The sequence below is a fragment of the Mauremys reevesii genome, linkage group 1, assembly GCF_016161935.1.
Source record: "Mauremys reevesii isolate NIE-2019 linkage group 1, ASM1616193v1, whole genome shotgun sequence".
NCBI lineage: Eukaryota > Metazoa > Chordata > Testudines > Geoemydidae > Mauremys > Mauremys reevesii.
Window position 1 is genome coordinate 57,729,869 of NC_052623.1, and position 17,462 is coordinate 57,747,330.

At 42.6% G+C, this 17,462-nt stretch overlaps 1 long non-coding RNA gene across 1 annotated transcript in view; it reads left to right on the plus strand.

Moving 5' to 3' along the window:
• Positions 1–468: 468 nt before the first annotated feature.
• LOC120395724 overlaps positions 469–17,462 on the plus strand; it is a 43,020-nt gene continuing 26,026 nt past the window's right edge. The window contains exon 1 of the long non-coding RNA XR_005592754.1: positions 469–597. This is a non-coding gene — a long non-coding RNA (uncharacterized LOC120395724). The remainder of the gene's footprint in view (positions 598–17,462) is intronic.

Here is a 17,462-nt window from a genome sequence, read left to right on the forward strand (position 1 = left end):
TGAAACCGGGAGTGTGGGAGGCAGTCAGCAGCTCCTGGTAGAAGAAGGTGGGCAGAGCAAGAGGATTTGCATTTTAAGTTTGTTCGTGAAAAGATGGCTTAAAAGAGGAATGGGATGGGAAAGCACTGATGGGAAGGGCAAAAGAGGAACAATCTACAGACTTCTTAAAGATACGTTCACTTAAGCTTTAATGCACCACTGGGGGAGGAGTTGGGAGTATCTATCTCCATACACCAGCAAATGACATTAATGAATAGAGATTCACTTTAAATAAAAGTAGCAGGTCACTAAATGGAGCTTTCCAGACCCTCAGAGCTCTGCTTGTTTGTTGTTCTATTTCACTAACATCACAATTGCTCAATTACTAAACAGAAGTTACAGAGCTGTCTTTTTCAGTGATGCATCTGATGTAGCCAATCAGCTTAGAGAATGGGGTTCTGGGAGTGCTTCCCTCCCTCCTGGTGGTAAGTCAAAGGGCCACTGAGAAGGATGCAAAGCAGTTCTGCAAAGAGAAACAGAGAGTGTATTCTGCAAAGAAGAAGATGGAGCAGAACTGAAGAGGAAGAATTTTCAGGCAGTACAGCAGATACAGATAAGGTAAACTACTGCTCGGATCTGTGAAAAGTTACAAAAAATCTGGGGACAAAGATTCATATCTTGAGCTGAAGTAGAATCTGGTCTCTGCATTGTTAATAGCAAGTGCTCATTTACTGCTATTTTTGTTGTTAAGTATAACAACCTGCTTGGCACTTGTAGGGAAGAGTCCAAGTTGTAGGAGAAGGAACCAGGAGGTCAGTCTGTGTGCACATAGCTAGAATGCTAGCTGCAGTTACAGCATCTCTGGAATTACTTCTTTTTATTAAGAGCCAGTTTAGTTTTACTATCTTGGAGTCCTTTCATATGGCTATCCAGCATATGGTACATGAAACAGTTAGGCCAGATGAATGTAGGGAATCAAGTGCTGTCTGACTGTTTACATAGTGTAAATGGCAGCAAAATTGGAGAGGACACATGTGTTGCTGATCAGAGGGTGAAATTGTCATTAAAAAGGGTCTCCCTAATATATGTGTGCATATAGTTAAATCTGATTCTAACAGGAGTGCAGAGGTGCATAAAATCACACATGCAAAGATTTGGGGCCAGACTCAATAAGGCTGGGTCGACAACATGTAAAATTGCCTCTCCCTTTCACCCAGGCAGGGACAGCAGATAGTGTTTCCACTGCCACTGCACGACAGTTTTTCTGCTAGGGGCTGGACAAGGCAGCTGTGAACTCTGCCTCCCTTCTCCCACTTACCACAGCAGGAGAATGGTTGAAGCCACTTTGCACACCTGTAAAGACAACTGGCTGATTCTGCCATGGAGGACCTCTGCTGGGTCCTATGGTAACACCTGCCAAGCATAAACTCGAGCTGGAGGTGGCCTGCTGTGCTCTTTTATAGTTGCATTTGGAGTTCTAAGTGCTTTTCTGAAGGTAATTCTGTTGTGTGTGATTGTGTGTCTGCCCTTGATTGCTCACTTAAAATGGACTCTTCATAAATCTAGCCCATTAGTCAGTCTGAGGATGGATTCTAGACTTCTCTGCATATTGATTGTAATAGCAACCTGTTCCATTTCCCTTCAAGTACTCTCTCTCCTTCAACCACTTCTCAACACACTGTATAAAAGGGAAGTATTCATACCAAGGCTCAACTACTGGATGCGTTACTTAAAAGAACAAAATAAACTAGCAGCAATTTCCTAGCTGCTGCAGCCTCTTTATCTTAGCCAGGCAGGGTTGAGCGCTACATTATTTGTCAAATATATCTGAAATACAATAGAATTCCCTTAATTGCATCCTAACAGATAGAAAATTAACATCATGATAGATGATTAATTAGCATAAAAGCCAAGGAACAAGTTCAGTGCAAACTTCTTCAATGACTCTAAAAGACTGGGAAAATGACTTACTGAGTTGGTTTAATTCTCATGCTTGATCTGCTATGGTTTACAGGTGTAAGCTGGTTAACTAACATACATTTCCCACTGACTGTCCCTCTGTTCCACTTCCCTACTCTGCTTTGGGTAATAAAGTTAGATTAAATATACTTTGATTTTGAGTATTATGCTTTTTTTTTTAATGTAGTAATACTTAGACTCTTGCCACTAGGTTTCTCTAAATCTCCAGAATGGGGAATTTTCAGCTGTGCTAAAAAGTCTCTCATAATCTTTACTATGGCACTAGTTTCTAAACAGAACACAGACTGTAACATTCCAGGAGAGTTGTTAACTGTGCCTGGAGTACAGAGAGAAAAGTAACCCAACAGGAGGAAGGTTTTTACTTGAGGAAGGCTACCCTTATAAGTCTTCATGGATATTTAATATTTCTAGCTGTCTGTGTTTCCATTTCACTATTCTTTCTGTATTTTGCATTGTAACATTACAAAAAGGCATAGGTGCACACAGTGTGGGATTACAAACGTTTCTGTATTGGTTGCAATTCTGTTTCTGTACTGAGCTTGCTTGACTTATTATTTTCCTGTGTTTGTTAGGAACAAAGTTCTATATTTGTGAAAGGAATCTCTTCCCCTTCTTCAGCTTCTCATCCTCGCCGCATCTCCCAGCAAAATGTATTCCTGCAAGCCTGAAACCTGGCATAATCACTTACTAGACAAGTTTCTGTTTCCATCAGGGTGCTAACAAAGAGAAATCTGCTGCCCATCAAGTTTTTTTGAAGTATAGGACATGCACAGTAGATAAACTAAAGAACTGTTTCACAGTTCAGTCAAACTAGACTCATGATGTGCTAATGATATTCTGAGTGCATTAAGGAATGACGTTTGCAGTCCCAACACTGCAAAGTATCATAATACTTTCTCTTGTTAGATAATTTCATCTTGGTATAAAACTTTCTCCTATTTCTTCCTTCACCCTATAAAGTCTCCATGCATTCCCCCCATGCCTAGAACTCCCCTGCTAACCTGTTCCACCATGCTGCTACACTCTCTCCCTTCAAGCCTCTCGTAAAATCAAACTTCTTCTGTGAACTCTATATATCTTATTCTTTTCAGTGAGAAACAAACAAATGTCACGGGGGGAAAAGTTCATCCGTACCACCCATATTTCTTCAACCACACTCTAATATATGCCTATTGTCATTAGCACTAGTCAAAAAATGGGGATAACCAGGTCTTTTATGTGACAACTTTTGTTGAAATTTTTATTTTTGAGTGAAAGGGAATTAAGAAAAATGATTCTTATTTTTTTCACTTTTGCTGTCCCTTTTCCTTTAAAAAAACAAACTAAAACAAAACGGGAAAAAACATTTTTATTCCTCTCAATTAAAATCAAAATGAAAAGATTTCATTGTGAATCAATTCTAAATTATTATTTTTGTCTGTTTTAAATTTTATAAACAACAAATGGGAAAATGAAAAATTCTAACTGTCCTTTTCGTCTACTTACAGTGCAAGTTTTCTGGGGGTCTTTTATCTCCATGTCACTCTGTAGAAGTCCAAACACACTATTGGTGCTCAACATATATTAATCAAAATCATCTTATGGTAGGAAAGCATATGTATTAGAACTGGCTGAAGTTTTCAGAATTTTGAAATATTTGATATTTCAAAATTTGAAAAAAAAATCACAATATTTGTGCAATTTTTGTCTCCTAATTTTTGGACTCACTATAGAGCTGGTTGAAATAAAATTATTTTTTAAATAAAAATGATTTTTTTTGTTTTGTTTTGTTTTTTCAACTAGTTGTATTATGGGCACTGTTAAATTATTTAATCATTCAGACTTTCCAGATCAGGTGACCTTTTTTGAAGATCTAATATTGGAAATAAATGATAGGCACATATTTTGCCTTTTGCTTATATTCTATATCACACTGCACTGGATGATAAGGAAGGATGAAGCTACAGTTGTGAAACTTAGATTCCTAAAGCTAGACACCTATATCCATATTTTGGAATTTAAGTATGCAGCCTGATTTTAAGAACACAAGAACATAAGAACGGCCACACTGGGTCAGACCAAAGATCCATCTCGTCCAGTATCCTGTCTTCTGACAGTGGCCAATGCCAGGTGCTTCAGAGGCAGAGGTGCTGGAACAATTTTTATAATGGGGGTGCTGAGAGCCATTGAACCAAATTGTAAACTATATAATGGAAAATATAATGGAAACTACGTCAAGCAGCAGCACTACCTGCACACCCAGTTCCAGCACTTATGTTCCGAGGGAATGAACAGAACAAGTAATCATCAAGTGATCCATCCTCTGTTGCCCATTCCCAGCTTCTGGCAAACAGAGGCTAGGGACACCATCCCTGCCCATCTTGACTAATAGCCATTGATGAACCTATCCTCCATGAAGTGCTGAGTGCCCATTACAGCCAATGAAGTTGTCTATCCAAACTTTGGTGCAATATATAGGGCCTAATGTTTTTCAGAGGTGCTAAGCTCCTAGTTTCCAATTATTTGATTTGGAGTTGTAGGCACTCAATATTTCTCCAAATCAAGCCCATACTGAGTTTTGGGGAAATTTTCACCCACAGTGGGAGTTTTTGTATACTTGTGTAACCCCTTTAGAGGGGTGGTCCTGGAATACCACATTGAGCCTCTAGGGGACTTGCCCTGGACTACAGCAGCTATGGTGGCGGAGGTTCAGGACTCCACTTCCCAGACTGCCTTGGATATAGGGCGGCGATAGGATTGGCTAATAACACTACCAGTAACAATTATAAGCCAGAACTCAAAGACAAAGGGTTTAGTTTTACTTTTGGCTTTGTTTAGAGAGTTATCATGGAAAGAAGCATCATAGACCCTGCTACCTTCCACATTGCTACCCAAGGAAAGACTTTGAGTCCTTTTGGGATTTCTGGGACATTGAATGGTGTCAGCTCAGCAGAGAACCAAAACCCAGGAGGCTGACAAGAGTCATGGTCAGGCTACCAAGAGCCAGCCTAACTGCACACTGGAATCCAGACCAGAGAGTCACAAGGACCATGCGCTTGATTGTTTGTTTGAAAAGTGTAAATTGGGAGTGCTTTGTTCCAGGTGGGCCTTGAGTGGGCCTGACTGTTATAAAAGGCAGTCAGCAGTGAACCAGCTGAGCGGCGAGCAGTGGAGGCTAACAGAGGGAGTTTGCCTGGGATCTGTCCAAGAGGAGGTATGCTAAGTGCTGCATAGGTAGAATCTCCTTCCTTAGAGGTTTTTAAGGTCAGGCTTGACAAAGTCCTGGCTAGGAAGATTTAGTTGGGGATTGGTCCAGCTTTGAGCAGGGGGTTGGACTAGATGACCTTCTGAGGTTCCTTCCAACCCTGATATTCTATGATTCTATTCTATGATTCTATTTAACTTTGAGTCTGTGTCTTTCATGCTTTTCCCAGCTGAGAAAAAGTGAGAGGAAATATAAAAATATTTTAGGTCCTATGTTGTTATATACATGATGGAAGGCTGGGTGGCTGGGTTGCTGAACATAAATATTTTAATTGAAGTGTTTTAGTCTCTCCAGCAGATCAAATCTGGTTATATGCACTTGTATGTCTAGACGCTTCCCAGGTTAATTAGGTTTATAATGTAGAGTCCCTAGTGGATTTCTTGAGTCTTCTGCTCATCTCCCTTTTGTGGGAGAAGAAGGCCCTAGATAGGATATGTATTTTATTAGCGTTCCTCTTTAGCAATCTTTGCTAAACAGTAACTGAGGGCCTGAAGGAGGCCCATGACATCAATCTACAAATATTTATTAAAAGTGTAAACACCAAGAAAGGAGAGGGATTATTTATTCTGGTATACAGACATGTAACTCGAAGCAATGAGCTGAAATGCAAAAAGAACATTTAGGCTGAGCATTAGTCATTTCAGTTATACCATAAATTGCTCACAAGTAAAGTGTTGGAAGCCTGGTCATTTGGGATTTTTTAAAAAATAAATGGTACAAAATACAGGAAAATATACGGCAAGGAACGATTCTACAAGGTAAACTGGATCTAGGTACTCCTTCTATGAGTTTGTGGTTTCTCCTTTGATTGTGTTCCTTCACATTACAAAACATTTGTCTAGTTGCTGCACATCAGGAATCTTGATGAAGTGCCTGCGTTTGAAATAAAGATTTATTTTTCTGGAGTAGCATTTTATAAATAGCATTATTTTGAAATCCAGTCATTTCATTAGATATTTGTAGCTGTCTTTATAGATATAGGAAGAATTTGCCATCTTGATTTTACTGTTGCTTAATGCATATTTTTATCATGCTTAAAGAAAAGCTCATAAATAGTATTTGATTATTAAAAAGGATGCTGAACTTTATTTCTGTGTAAACTGCATGTTGAACAGCTGCTGGTGCCACCTTCGTACTGTCACCATGTTCTTTGTTGTTGGACTGAGAGAGAATTCATGATCAACCTTCTTTGCTGTTAGCAAATATCAGCTTCTGCCAAGTACCTTCTGAGCTAATCCTTGAAGTGAATACAATTTTTTCTTGCTCTGATGATCTGTCAGATACATCAGGGTCAGATCCTCAGCTGGTGTAAATAAATGCAGCATATTTAACCAACATGTTGTTCCAGCCATGATGTAGGGGCAGATTCTGCAACCTGTCTGAGTGTTTATTTCTCTATTTTTATTTTATATAGATGTAGTCATGTGAGTCGTCCCAAACACTTCAGTGGGACTACTCACTTGAGTAACAGTTATATAGCATAAGGGTTGCAGAATTTGGATGAAAGTCCGTTTTCCTGAACATGCATTTTGAAAGGGATCAGGTAAGAATGTCAAAAGATTGGGAATATTTTATATTCCTCCTTTATTCTATATTTAATAACTTATATTCTGAACGTTTGCATAATCTTCATCATCACTATCAACTGTGTTCTGAGATCAGCAGGCTGCCTTTGTGAATCATGACCTAATTATATCATCTTTTTCCAAGTCTCTTGGGTCCTGATCACCTCACGTGGGATACTCAATTACCTCAACTCCATCTGAAGTCATTTAGAAGTTCAGGCTGCTCAGCACAGCTCAGGATTGAGCCCGTAAATAACTTCAGACTGTGCTTCCACTGGCTTGGTACCCGACACCTTCTTCAACAGATTTTAAAAATAAGGTGATAACAGCAACAAAATCTGTTGCACACAAATTTAGGCTACTTGGACTGTTCACAACTACCCGGAGTCTTGTTCTAAATATTCAGACTTGTACCTTCTTTATTAACAATATAACCCTTATGAAACACTAACACCCTCTGTCAGTGTGGGACTGGAATAAAATTGTCACCAGTTTTTGGCTGGGTGAACTCTTACTCCATTGTAGATGACCTCGTGAATAATTCATTCCTCATTACATGTGTATGAGGCATTATTTCTTTTTAGAACAAAGCTCTGGAATCACAGGAGTCAGTGGAGGACTGCGTGGCTCAGGGTATTGACACTGAGCTATTGAAACCACTGGCTCAAACCTGGTAATGACCAGAAGTCATTCTCATCTTATTATTGTTTCCTGCTTGTATAAAATGAGTTGGTGGTATCCAGCTAACTGCTAGCAGGGACCACATCACAAAAATCACAACCACAAACATAATTGCTGGTAGCCTGAGTTGAGAAACCAAGGACTGAATCAGCATGGAGATTTCTCGAAGGATAAGAAGGTAGTTCAGAGAGTTGAAGGGACATTGTCAGGGCAGTGTGGGAAAGCTTAGGGCTTGTCTACACTACTTAATTCAATGTAACTTACATCCCTCAGGGGTGTGAAAAAAACCACCCCTCTGAGTGATGTAAGTTATATCGACGTAAAGCAGTGTCCACACTGTGCTATGTTGGCAGGAGATGCTCTCCCACTGACATAGCTTCTACCTCTCTTTGGGGTGGAGTAATTACATCGACAGGAGAGCGCTCTCTGTCAGCATAGTGCATCTTCACCAGACCCTCTACGTCGGTGCAGCTGCACTGATGTAGCGTGGTAGTGAAAACAAGCTCTTACACTGATGTTGATCACATATACATATTAAAGTATTTATATTTGAAATAGTAAAGTGTATAAAAAATGGTTCCGGGCCTTCTCTTAAAATGGTTCTATAACTTCATTCACAGAGGTAAAATGTAGCCATCTGAAATCAAGTGAAATAGATGATGGAGGAGCTTTATGATTACAAAGTGTTCAGTTTGGAACTGAGATCTGGCTGCACATACTTCCAAAAAAGATGGAATGACATGTTCTTTTAAGTCTGCTAGCTACATGCTGCACTCGGAATGGTATGTCTGGTTGGATACTTGTGTTCACAAGCGTTATATGTACCTTGTCCTTGAATGACCAAAGAAGGGGGTGGTTTCTCTAAAAGGTTGAGGTTTCAGAATTATTCCTTCACTTCTTCATGAGCTCCTGTCAAAAACAAGTGCCAGGACTTCACATAAAAACAGCATCACACAGAAGCTGTTTTAGGTGCATGGGCTCTGAGGAGATTGCTGCTGCTGTGTGATCTCAGAAATTTTTCAGGTAATTCGGGGCATGTCTACACTACAGACTTAAGTCGACCTATGTTGAGTTGACTTACAGCCACTGCAGTAATTACTGCAGTGGCTGATGTCTGAACTACCCTTCTTCTATCAGCGGTGCGCATCCTGACAGGGAGCACTTCCACTGACTGAAGAGAGGCAGTGTAGGGGTCTGAGAGCCAGGCTTTTCAGCTCCACTCAGCTCCCTGCATTCAGAGGGGAACAGAAGGCAGCCACCCAGGCTTCTCACCTCCCCATTCCCTGACAGGAGCAGGGGAGCAGCTTCCAGGGTTTCTCAGCTGCCTGAGATGGGAGCCAGGAGGGTGCAGCCTGGCTGGGAGTGGAAAGCCAGGGCCAATCAGGCTTTAGTTGCCTAGCTTTCTTGTCAACCTCACGGTTACACCAACATAAGCCCTACACCTCCCGTGGAGGTGGAGTTATTATGTTGGTGTAGCAGGTCTCTTACATCAGTGGGACAAGGCTGCAGTGTGTGCACTGAGGCCTGGACTACACTACACAGTTAGGTCAAGGTAAGGCAGCATATATCGAAGTATATACAAATTATGTCAGTGTACACACGACAGCCCTGTCCTGCTGATGTCACTTACATCTTTACTTACATTGGCTGTTGGCCAGGAACAAGGAGAGGAGAAACCTGGGAGGATGCTCCCCACTCCCGGCTGGGAGCAGGGAGCTGAGCAGAGCTGAAAGCCTTGTATCTCAGACCCCCACACTGCCCCTCTTCAGTCAGTGGAAGTGCCCGTGGCGATGAACACCACCACCAGTAGAAGGGTAGTGTGCACATCAGCCACTGCAGTAATTACTGTGGTGGGTGTAAGTCGTCCTAGCATAGGTCGACTTAAGTCTGTAGTGTAGATATGCTCTGACATAATTAGGTCAATGTAAGGCAGCTTACGTTGACCTAACTGTGTAGTGTAGACCAGGCCTCAGAGATCAGACTGTAAATGGCAGCATGAGTATCTTGTAGATGTGTGGCACCGATCTTTTTAAAGATAAAAAAGTAATTAACATTATTAGTCCTTCCTTTTCAGTTATGGTCCCTTCTTTTTCTTGCCCCTGCTCTTCTATTACTGTCATTCATTTTAAGGGCACACTACATTTCTATGTAAAAACAAAATGTAACAGAGCAATGCAACATATAAATGTTCATAACTGAAATATGCAACAGATGGGTTATATGCATCCATGTCGCTTTTTCCTATATTCCTATAATTATTAATAATTTAAACAGTATTCCAAGAATAGTTCAATGTATGTTACTAATTCATTATTGAGTTTTTCATTTGTGGAAATTTCCTTTAAAAAAACACTACAGATGGTACTACAGCATTTTGTGACACTTGGAATAAAACGAAAAGTATGTCACATCATAGTTTTTAGAAGAAGGGTACATGTTATAGTTTAAAAAGCCAGCTTGGAATCTGCCTTTATTTTTACTGAGGGGCATGCCCCATTCCATTGAATACTGCGACTCTAACAAACTGTTGATGTACATTGGTAGAACATTAGAGAGGCAATGAAGCCTAGTAGGCTAAGCATGAGACTGTGTTTTAAACCTAGTTCTCTCATTGTCTGTGTGGCCTTGAGCAAGTCACTTTTCCTCTTTGTCTATCCCCTACCTTATAAGGAAATATAGAGCTTGCTCATGGGTTTCCACTTGAAGGCCAAGATTATAAAAGGTGATTAGTGCCTCAATTTTTGGATGCCCAACTTAATGGGACCTAGTAGTCAAAGATTAGGTGCTCAGCACTGAGTCCATGCTCCAGTTACCACCACTCTCCCTGAAATCCATGGCCAGAACACAGTTTTAGGTAAAGCTAGGAGAGCCTAACTGGATAAGAGGGGAACATTTGTGGGAAGAGCTCAGCAGATTGTCTGCCTCAGTAAGTAGGGGCCTAGAGAAGCTTTTAAATATATACATATATTGTTGAGGAGAAACACTTTAGAAGTCCATACAATCAGTGCCAGTGCAGGAGGTCATCGGTCAGAAGAAAAGCCTCCATCTTTTGAAGCCTTTAAGAATAGCCCCATGAAAGAATTTTGATGAAATAATTGTGTTAGAAGATCCTGTCCTCTCAACACCTGTGGAAGGATATGGCCAACATGGCAAAGGTCAGCACCAAGGCGGAAGGAGGGGGACAGGTCTTCTTTAAGCTGGAGGCCAGAGAGGTGGGAAGGAAGAGCTGGAGGCATGGGTGGGTTGGGGAAGAAGAGATGGAATAATGGTTGTGAAGAAGAACTGGAGGTCTTGGGACAGATCACCTGGTCTTGTATATGTTGAAGAGTGGAGGAAAGCTGGATTTTGAGGGAAGAGAGAGGACATAAATCCTGGAGGCATGGGTAGGTGGGAGAAGAAGAGATGGAGGCCTGAGTGTGAAGGAGAGAAGAATGAGATAGGTATGGAGAAAGGCAAATGAACTGGAGGCATGCATACAGGAGGGGGAAGGAGCAAGAGGTAAGCATGGTTGGGAGTTGAAAGAAATGGAATTTAAAGCTGTGTATGGCTGAGAAAAGTCAAGAATGCACAGATAAGTAGGACTGGGAGAAGAGTTTAAGGTGTGTGTGTTGTGGAGGAGAAGTTGTGGAGGGACGCATTGCAGACGTGTGGTAGAAGGTAAAGAACTAGATATTTAGGGGTAAGGAAGAGAACAGCTGGGGGTGTGCAGTGTGGATGTGTACGAGGAAGAAGAAAGACAAGGTGGGTGAGGTAATATCTTTTATTGGACCATCTGTTGGTGACAGAGACAAGATTTCCAGCCACACACAGCTCTTCTTCAGGTCTCAAAAGCTTGTCTCTCTCACCAACATAAGTTAGTTCAATAAAAGACACTACCTCACCCACCTTGTCTCTCTAATATCCTGGGACCGACATGGCTCAACTATAGTGCATAAGAGGAAGAAGAGCAGAAGTCAGAGGCAAATGTCGAGTAGAATGGAAAATGACGCCATAGTGTTTGTGTGGAGGTGGTTGAAAAGGAGTACTAGAAAGGGAGAGGCTGCAGATGGTGGTTATGAATGGGCGGACCCCAATGACCAATATTTATCTAGCCCCTCCCATCTGAGGAAAACCTTCCAGCTCCAAAGCTAAGAGAGCCCAAAGCCTATTTCTCACATGGCTGTAAAAGATCTCAGAGTAGGTCGGGGTAGGCGGGCAAAGGAGCATCCAGGGCAAAGGAAGTCAGATTTTAGAAGTACCCTGTGGAGCAGCCACCACACACTTGGCAGTGCCAACCTGCCTAGGGAAGAAGCTGCACAGCAGAGGAATGGCATGCCTGCTTTCATGGGGCTTGGGAGGGAAGAGGTAGGGCCGGGGGAGGAAGTGCACAACCACTTTTCAAATTCATTCCTTTATTACCAAACTTGGCCTGTCGTCTGCACACTTACTCTCCTCTTTCATGTAGTCCCAGTGTATGGCTAAGTCACAGAATTAAAAGGTGCATTTTATTTTTCACAGCATGTAAAGCAACAGCTTAGCAAGAAAAAAAATCTATTCAAGGTCGCAGATTGCAGTGAAAAACTGTATTTAACCTACCATCATGAAGGTCCTGGTTTCTTTGGCTTAATTTGAACTCCTAAGGTTCATGAGCAGAAGGCAGATTTTTTTTTAAAGAACTGGTTCCCACAGGGTAATTTTGAATATTGTGGAGAAATAGCTAAAAAAATCTACTTCAAAGATCCAATTTGTTCCATAATGAAATCACATTAGCTTTCAAAGTTCAAGTCTACTTTACATTTTAAAGACATTTTCTTAAGGGAATATTTACTAGAAATAAAGGGCCTCATTTTTTTTAATCACTTACACCAGTATACTTCTCATGTATATAGGGATAAGCAAGAAAAGTCTGGCTCCGGGTGATTAAGCTTGGGTTATAAAACACTGAAGCACACGGAGTTAGATCTCCCAATCACTGTTAAAGTCATTAGGAGGTGTAAGCACAGTGGTGAAATATGTTTGGAATGTATATACTTGTACTTTATATAATGGCTCACAAGATAGACATGTTGTTTTGTAGAGACTCCTGTAAAGCTCCGTATTGAATAGTTTTTTTTTTATTAATTTGTTGTATTTCTACAGCATACTTGGCAGTGTACGCAAGACATAAGGCGATGTGCTCCCTGCCTAGAGGCACAGCTTAGGATGTCCTGGGACACTTGAAAGTACAGTATTATAAATGCCTGTACCCTATTTTACCATAATAGTTTAGTTTGCCTAAATAAAGACAATTCATCTGAATACGGAAGAATACTTTATATAACCAGAATAGTCAGATCTCGTACTAGGGAAGAACATTTTGTCGTGCAGGTGTTCTATTTCACAGCAGCTTGTTAGGGCCGGAGTGTAATGAGCTAGCCATTGACTTCAGTGGAACTATTTTCAAATTGAGGTACCACTCAGTGTGACTAAGGGGCTCACAATCTGGCCCTTAATAAATGCCCTTTAATAGCCCGATTTTCAAAAGAGCTCAGGGACAGATTTTCAAGTGTTCAACACCTGCCGTTGAGGCCAGAATTTCAAAACTTTCTCTAAAAGCTCTGTGTGAAAATGCATTTGCCAAGATGCCTGTTTATCTTCTTCCTTCAGTTTTAAAAGATAATTAGCCAGATCCTCTGCTGATGTAAATAAGCACTGTGCCACTGAAGCCAGCATGCCAACCTCAGGATCTGGTCCAATATTTTCAAGAGATCAGCTATCATTATGGCCACAAACCCAGTCAAATTTACATTTTATTACAATGTCATTTAAAAAAAAAAGACTGAAAAGACACTAATCAAGTCTGAAAACCTCCTCTAGTTTTTGTTGTTCACTTGTCATTGTTGAAAGGATGTTTAGCCTGAAATATCTGTTTGCTACTAAACCTTGAAGTGAAATATTGCATTATTCTACCTGCCCAAATCCCATGGGACCCAGCAGATTGATTCTTCTCCACCAGGGCTGCCAAGTGATTTCATTCATTTTAGAACAAGAGAATATGAAAAGGGCCATATAAATGAGCTAGTTTCAATTACAGGAAAACACATACCAACATTCAGCAACCAGAGGAGATTTATAATACATAAAAACTTTAAACTACAGCATTCTCACAAGATGCTGTGGAGGGAAAAAAACAGCATGCCTAGACTAGTGGTTAAAAGATTAACCCTTTGACACTGAACATCAGCAAGATCATTACAGGTATTAATTTTCCAATTAAAATTCTCTTTTGGGAAAAGAAAGGTCAAAACAACTTTATTAAGATTCCAAGACATATTTATTAACATTTGATTACTTGAAAGTAGTTCTCTTACTTTAAATCATGCAAACTTGTGAAATTTAATTATATAATATGTGTAAAAAGAAAATAATCTGGATCAACTCTTCTCTGAGCATCTCAGTTCACTGTAAATGCACGATCATGCCTACTTAAAGTCAATAGTTAATAACAAAAAGGTTGATTTTTTAAAGAGAACATTGATCAGAAGATGGCTATTGGAGCTGACTAAAATTTTACGGAAAAGTGCTTTTCTTTAAATTTTTGTATTAATATTTCCAAATACAACAAATGTACCAAAATACAAGATTCATCATAATACACAAGGTGGATAAGGGGAGGGAAGGGGAAGCGACATACCTACCTTCAGGATCTACTTTAATCATAGGCCCCTAAAAAGTCAGCCCAAATTGCTTTGAATTTTCTGGGCATTCCCCTTCTGCAGAATGCTAGTTGTTCATTAACTATGAGGTTAGTCATATCACTGACCCAAGCATCAATATTTGGTGGGGACCAACTTTTCCATTTTTTCAGGATTACTTTTTCAATTACCACAGATGCATGTTGAAACTATGCTGCCTTGTTACCATATAATCTCCAGATACCAGGAATATATCCAAGAATGAAACTTAAGGGAGAGGGCTCCAATTTAGCATTCAATATCAAATTGATCCTATGACCTACCGCATACCAAACATTCTTAATACAAGGACACTCCAAAAGCATATGAGACCATTCATTTTTAGTATATTAATTTTACCACACAAACTGAGGTTTAACAAACTCCATCTCCCCAAATCATTAGCCATTTGGGCAGTAAGTGGTTCTATATTTATCTTAAGGTTGTCCTGAATATTTTTGGGAATCAGTATTCCTAAATATTTCATATCAGAGGATTGCCATTGACACTCCTAATTTGAGAAAAGACCTTGGTGGGCATATCTGTTAATGCCTAAGATTTGATTTACCCTGATTAATTTTATATCTTGAGAGGAGATATAAATTTATATTATATATGAATTATATATTATATTATATTATTAATAGTGATTACAGGGTTAGGAATAGTAACTTGGAACTAATCAATTCTACTATAACTGTGGACTTCTTTCATCCACTAAGTCGAATTTGTCACACAGATCAACCAGACAAATTTCACTTCATCCACCACTGGCAAGCCATTGGAATGTCACATTTCCCTCCTCCATCCACCCCGGACACTCCCATTCGCCATTGTGAATACCCCCAATGTGGCCCTCCCTCGGGAAAATGCCGCATTGCCCGCCTCCTCCCGCCCGCCGCGCTCTTCCAAATCTCGCCCGCGAAATCTCCCACGCGCCCTTCGCGTCGCCCCTGCGGCGCGCCAGTTCGCTGCACGCTGCGCAACTCGCTGCTCGTGCCTCGCTGGCACCACAGTCTGCGTTACCGCGTCCACCGTCCACTGTCAGATGTCCGTCAGTCCAGAGAGGCAGCGGCGAAGGCTCTGCGCGGGCGCAGAGAGTGTGAGAGTGCTGCCAGATGGCTCAAGCAGCGCGTGAGTGCAGTGATCATGGTGGCAATGGGCAGAGTTCATGGTGTGGCTGGTGGGGGGCAGTGGGACACTGTGCAGACTGGTGGGACCGGGATGTGCTGCAGGTCTGGGATGACGTGAGTGGCTGAGACTCTTGGGATGCGATAAGGCACTTTCCTTGAACTGTGTGACTTGCTGTCCTGAAGCCCTGCCCTGCCAGGACACAAGGATGCGAGCAGCTCTGACACTGCTGCCTGGGCGCAAACTTGAGCCCAGACTTTGAACCACACGCAGGCTACGGTCAGTAGTGAACCCTGACTGTGCCACAAATCTACCGTGGGGATTGCTGCAACTCATCAGCCACGTAAACTTTGATCACTGTCTCTCATGCTTATCGAATCCCGATGTCCAGGTGTCCAATGCCAACTGCGCGCGGTGGGGTGCTAGATGGGGATGGGGGCTCAATCCTGGACTGGCACCAAACCCCCAGCCACATTACCAACAGCTCAGCCAAGCCATCAAGCACCAGCCCAGCTTTCAATGGTGCTGCAAACTGGTGCACTTTACTGGGGTGGCCACATGTTCAGACGGTGGGGGGGCACAGTTCATGTGGCACGTGGTGTGAGGAGCTGCTCTGTTTAGCCATTCTCAGGGCAGTTCTTTCTTCACCCGTGCCACAAAATTTCAGAGTTGGGGAGACAGTGGGCTACCCAATAATGCCTAGAATGCTCCTGGCACGCTATGCCCCCGCCTTGGAAGCCTGCCTGGGCCGCCTTGGACAACAGGCTTCATTCAACTACCGAATGGTGTGCAGAATGGTGGTGTGATGGTGTGCATGGACTGTCTCAAGGGGGATTCGGGGACCGAGTGCAGGGAGCGATTCTTAGCGAAAGGCCCTGCGTGCTGTGCTGCTTATGATGTGCTGCTTGCTGCCGCGAAGCCAAGGCGCAAGGAGGCTGAGGCAAAGTTGTGGTGCTTGCGCGAAATATTGAGGAGCATGGATGCTGAGAGTGTGCTGCAGCGCGATCAGGAGCCGATCAGTTCAGGAGGCTTTGAAAGCAGCGCAGATCAGGCAGGGAGGTTTGTGACTGTCCACTTGATTTTTTTACCTGATCATAACTGAAGTTTTTTTTTTGCTTCCTGGGACTAGTAAAATTTATTTTCTGTTTTAGTAATTAATTATAAATCTTTTCATTTTTTTACTTTTGTTTCTTCTTCGTCTTTGCATTTCTGAAGCATTCTGTTTTCGTGATGGGACACTGCATTGGTGGGTTTGTGTTTTTGTGGGGGGTGTCTGGTGATAGGGGTTAGTGTGGGAGTTGTGGGTTTTGGCGGGTGAGGGGGGGGGGGTGTGGCTGGGGGTGAGTGGGGTGAGGGGTAGGTTTGAAGGGTGGGAGGGGTGAGGGGGGAGGATGGGGGGGGCGGTCCAAATGCATGTGAATCAGGGGGCAAATGCATGTGGGGGGGAGCCTATGCACAGGACCCTACACTCCAGCACCGGGGGCACACCACACAGACAACAACTCCAGCACAGTACACTCTGTCTCCCTGTCTGTGTGCCCTGCACCCCTGCCTGCCTGTCCTGGGCTGCCTGTGTGTGCCTGCAGTGTGTGCCCCAATCCCCCCCCCACACACAAGTCTTCTCTGCCTGAGAAACGTGACGGAAACAGAGAAAACCTCCACATAATTTTTTAATAGCAGACAACAGGGGGGGATTTTGGATTTGGGACTGGGTGGTGTTGAAACTTGGATTTGGGACTGGGGGGTTTAACGTGTCTTGTACATTAGCGCTCTGCTGTGCTGCGGTCTGTGCACACTACGTTCCCCGCCTGCTTCTCACTCGCTTTTGGGTGGCCCCTACTCTTCTCACTTCTTTTGGAGTTGGCAGGACTGCACTGCCTTGGGCTCTTGGGCCCTGCCCCTGCCTGTGGTCTTGCCTCCTCCTGCCTGTGGCAGGGCGTCTCCGTTGCTCCTCATCCCTCAGCGCAGCTTTTGGTCTCCTGCCTGTCTGCCTGCCCCCACCGCCCAGGTCTGTTCCCTGTGTGTGCGATGCTTCCTCCCTCTTCTCTCCTCTGCTGCTGCCTGCTCCGCCTTTGCTGCTCTCTCTCTGGCCTCTCTGTCGCTGCTGATGCTGCTTTTTGGAACATTTCCAAGTGTGTCCAGCCTCTGCGCCTCGTCGGCGGGGCATGGTCTGCGGGGGGAAGCTGTGCA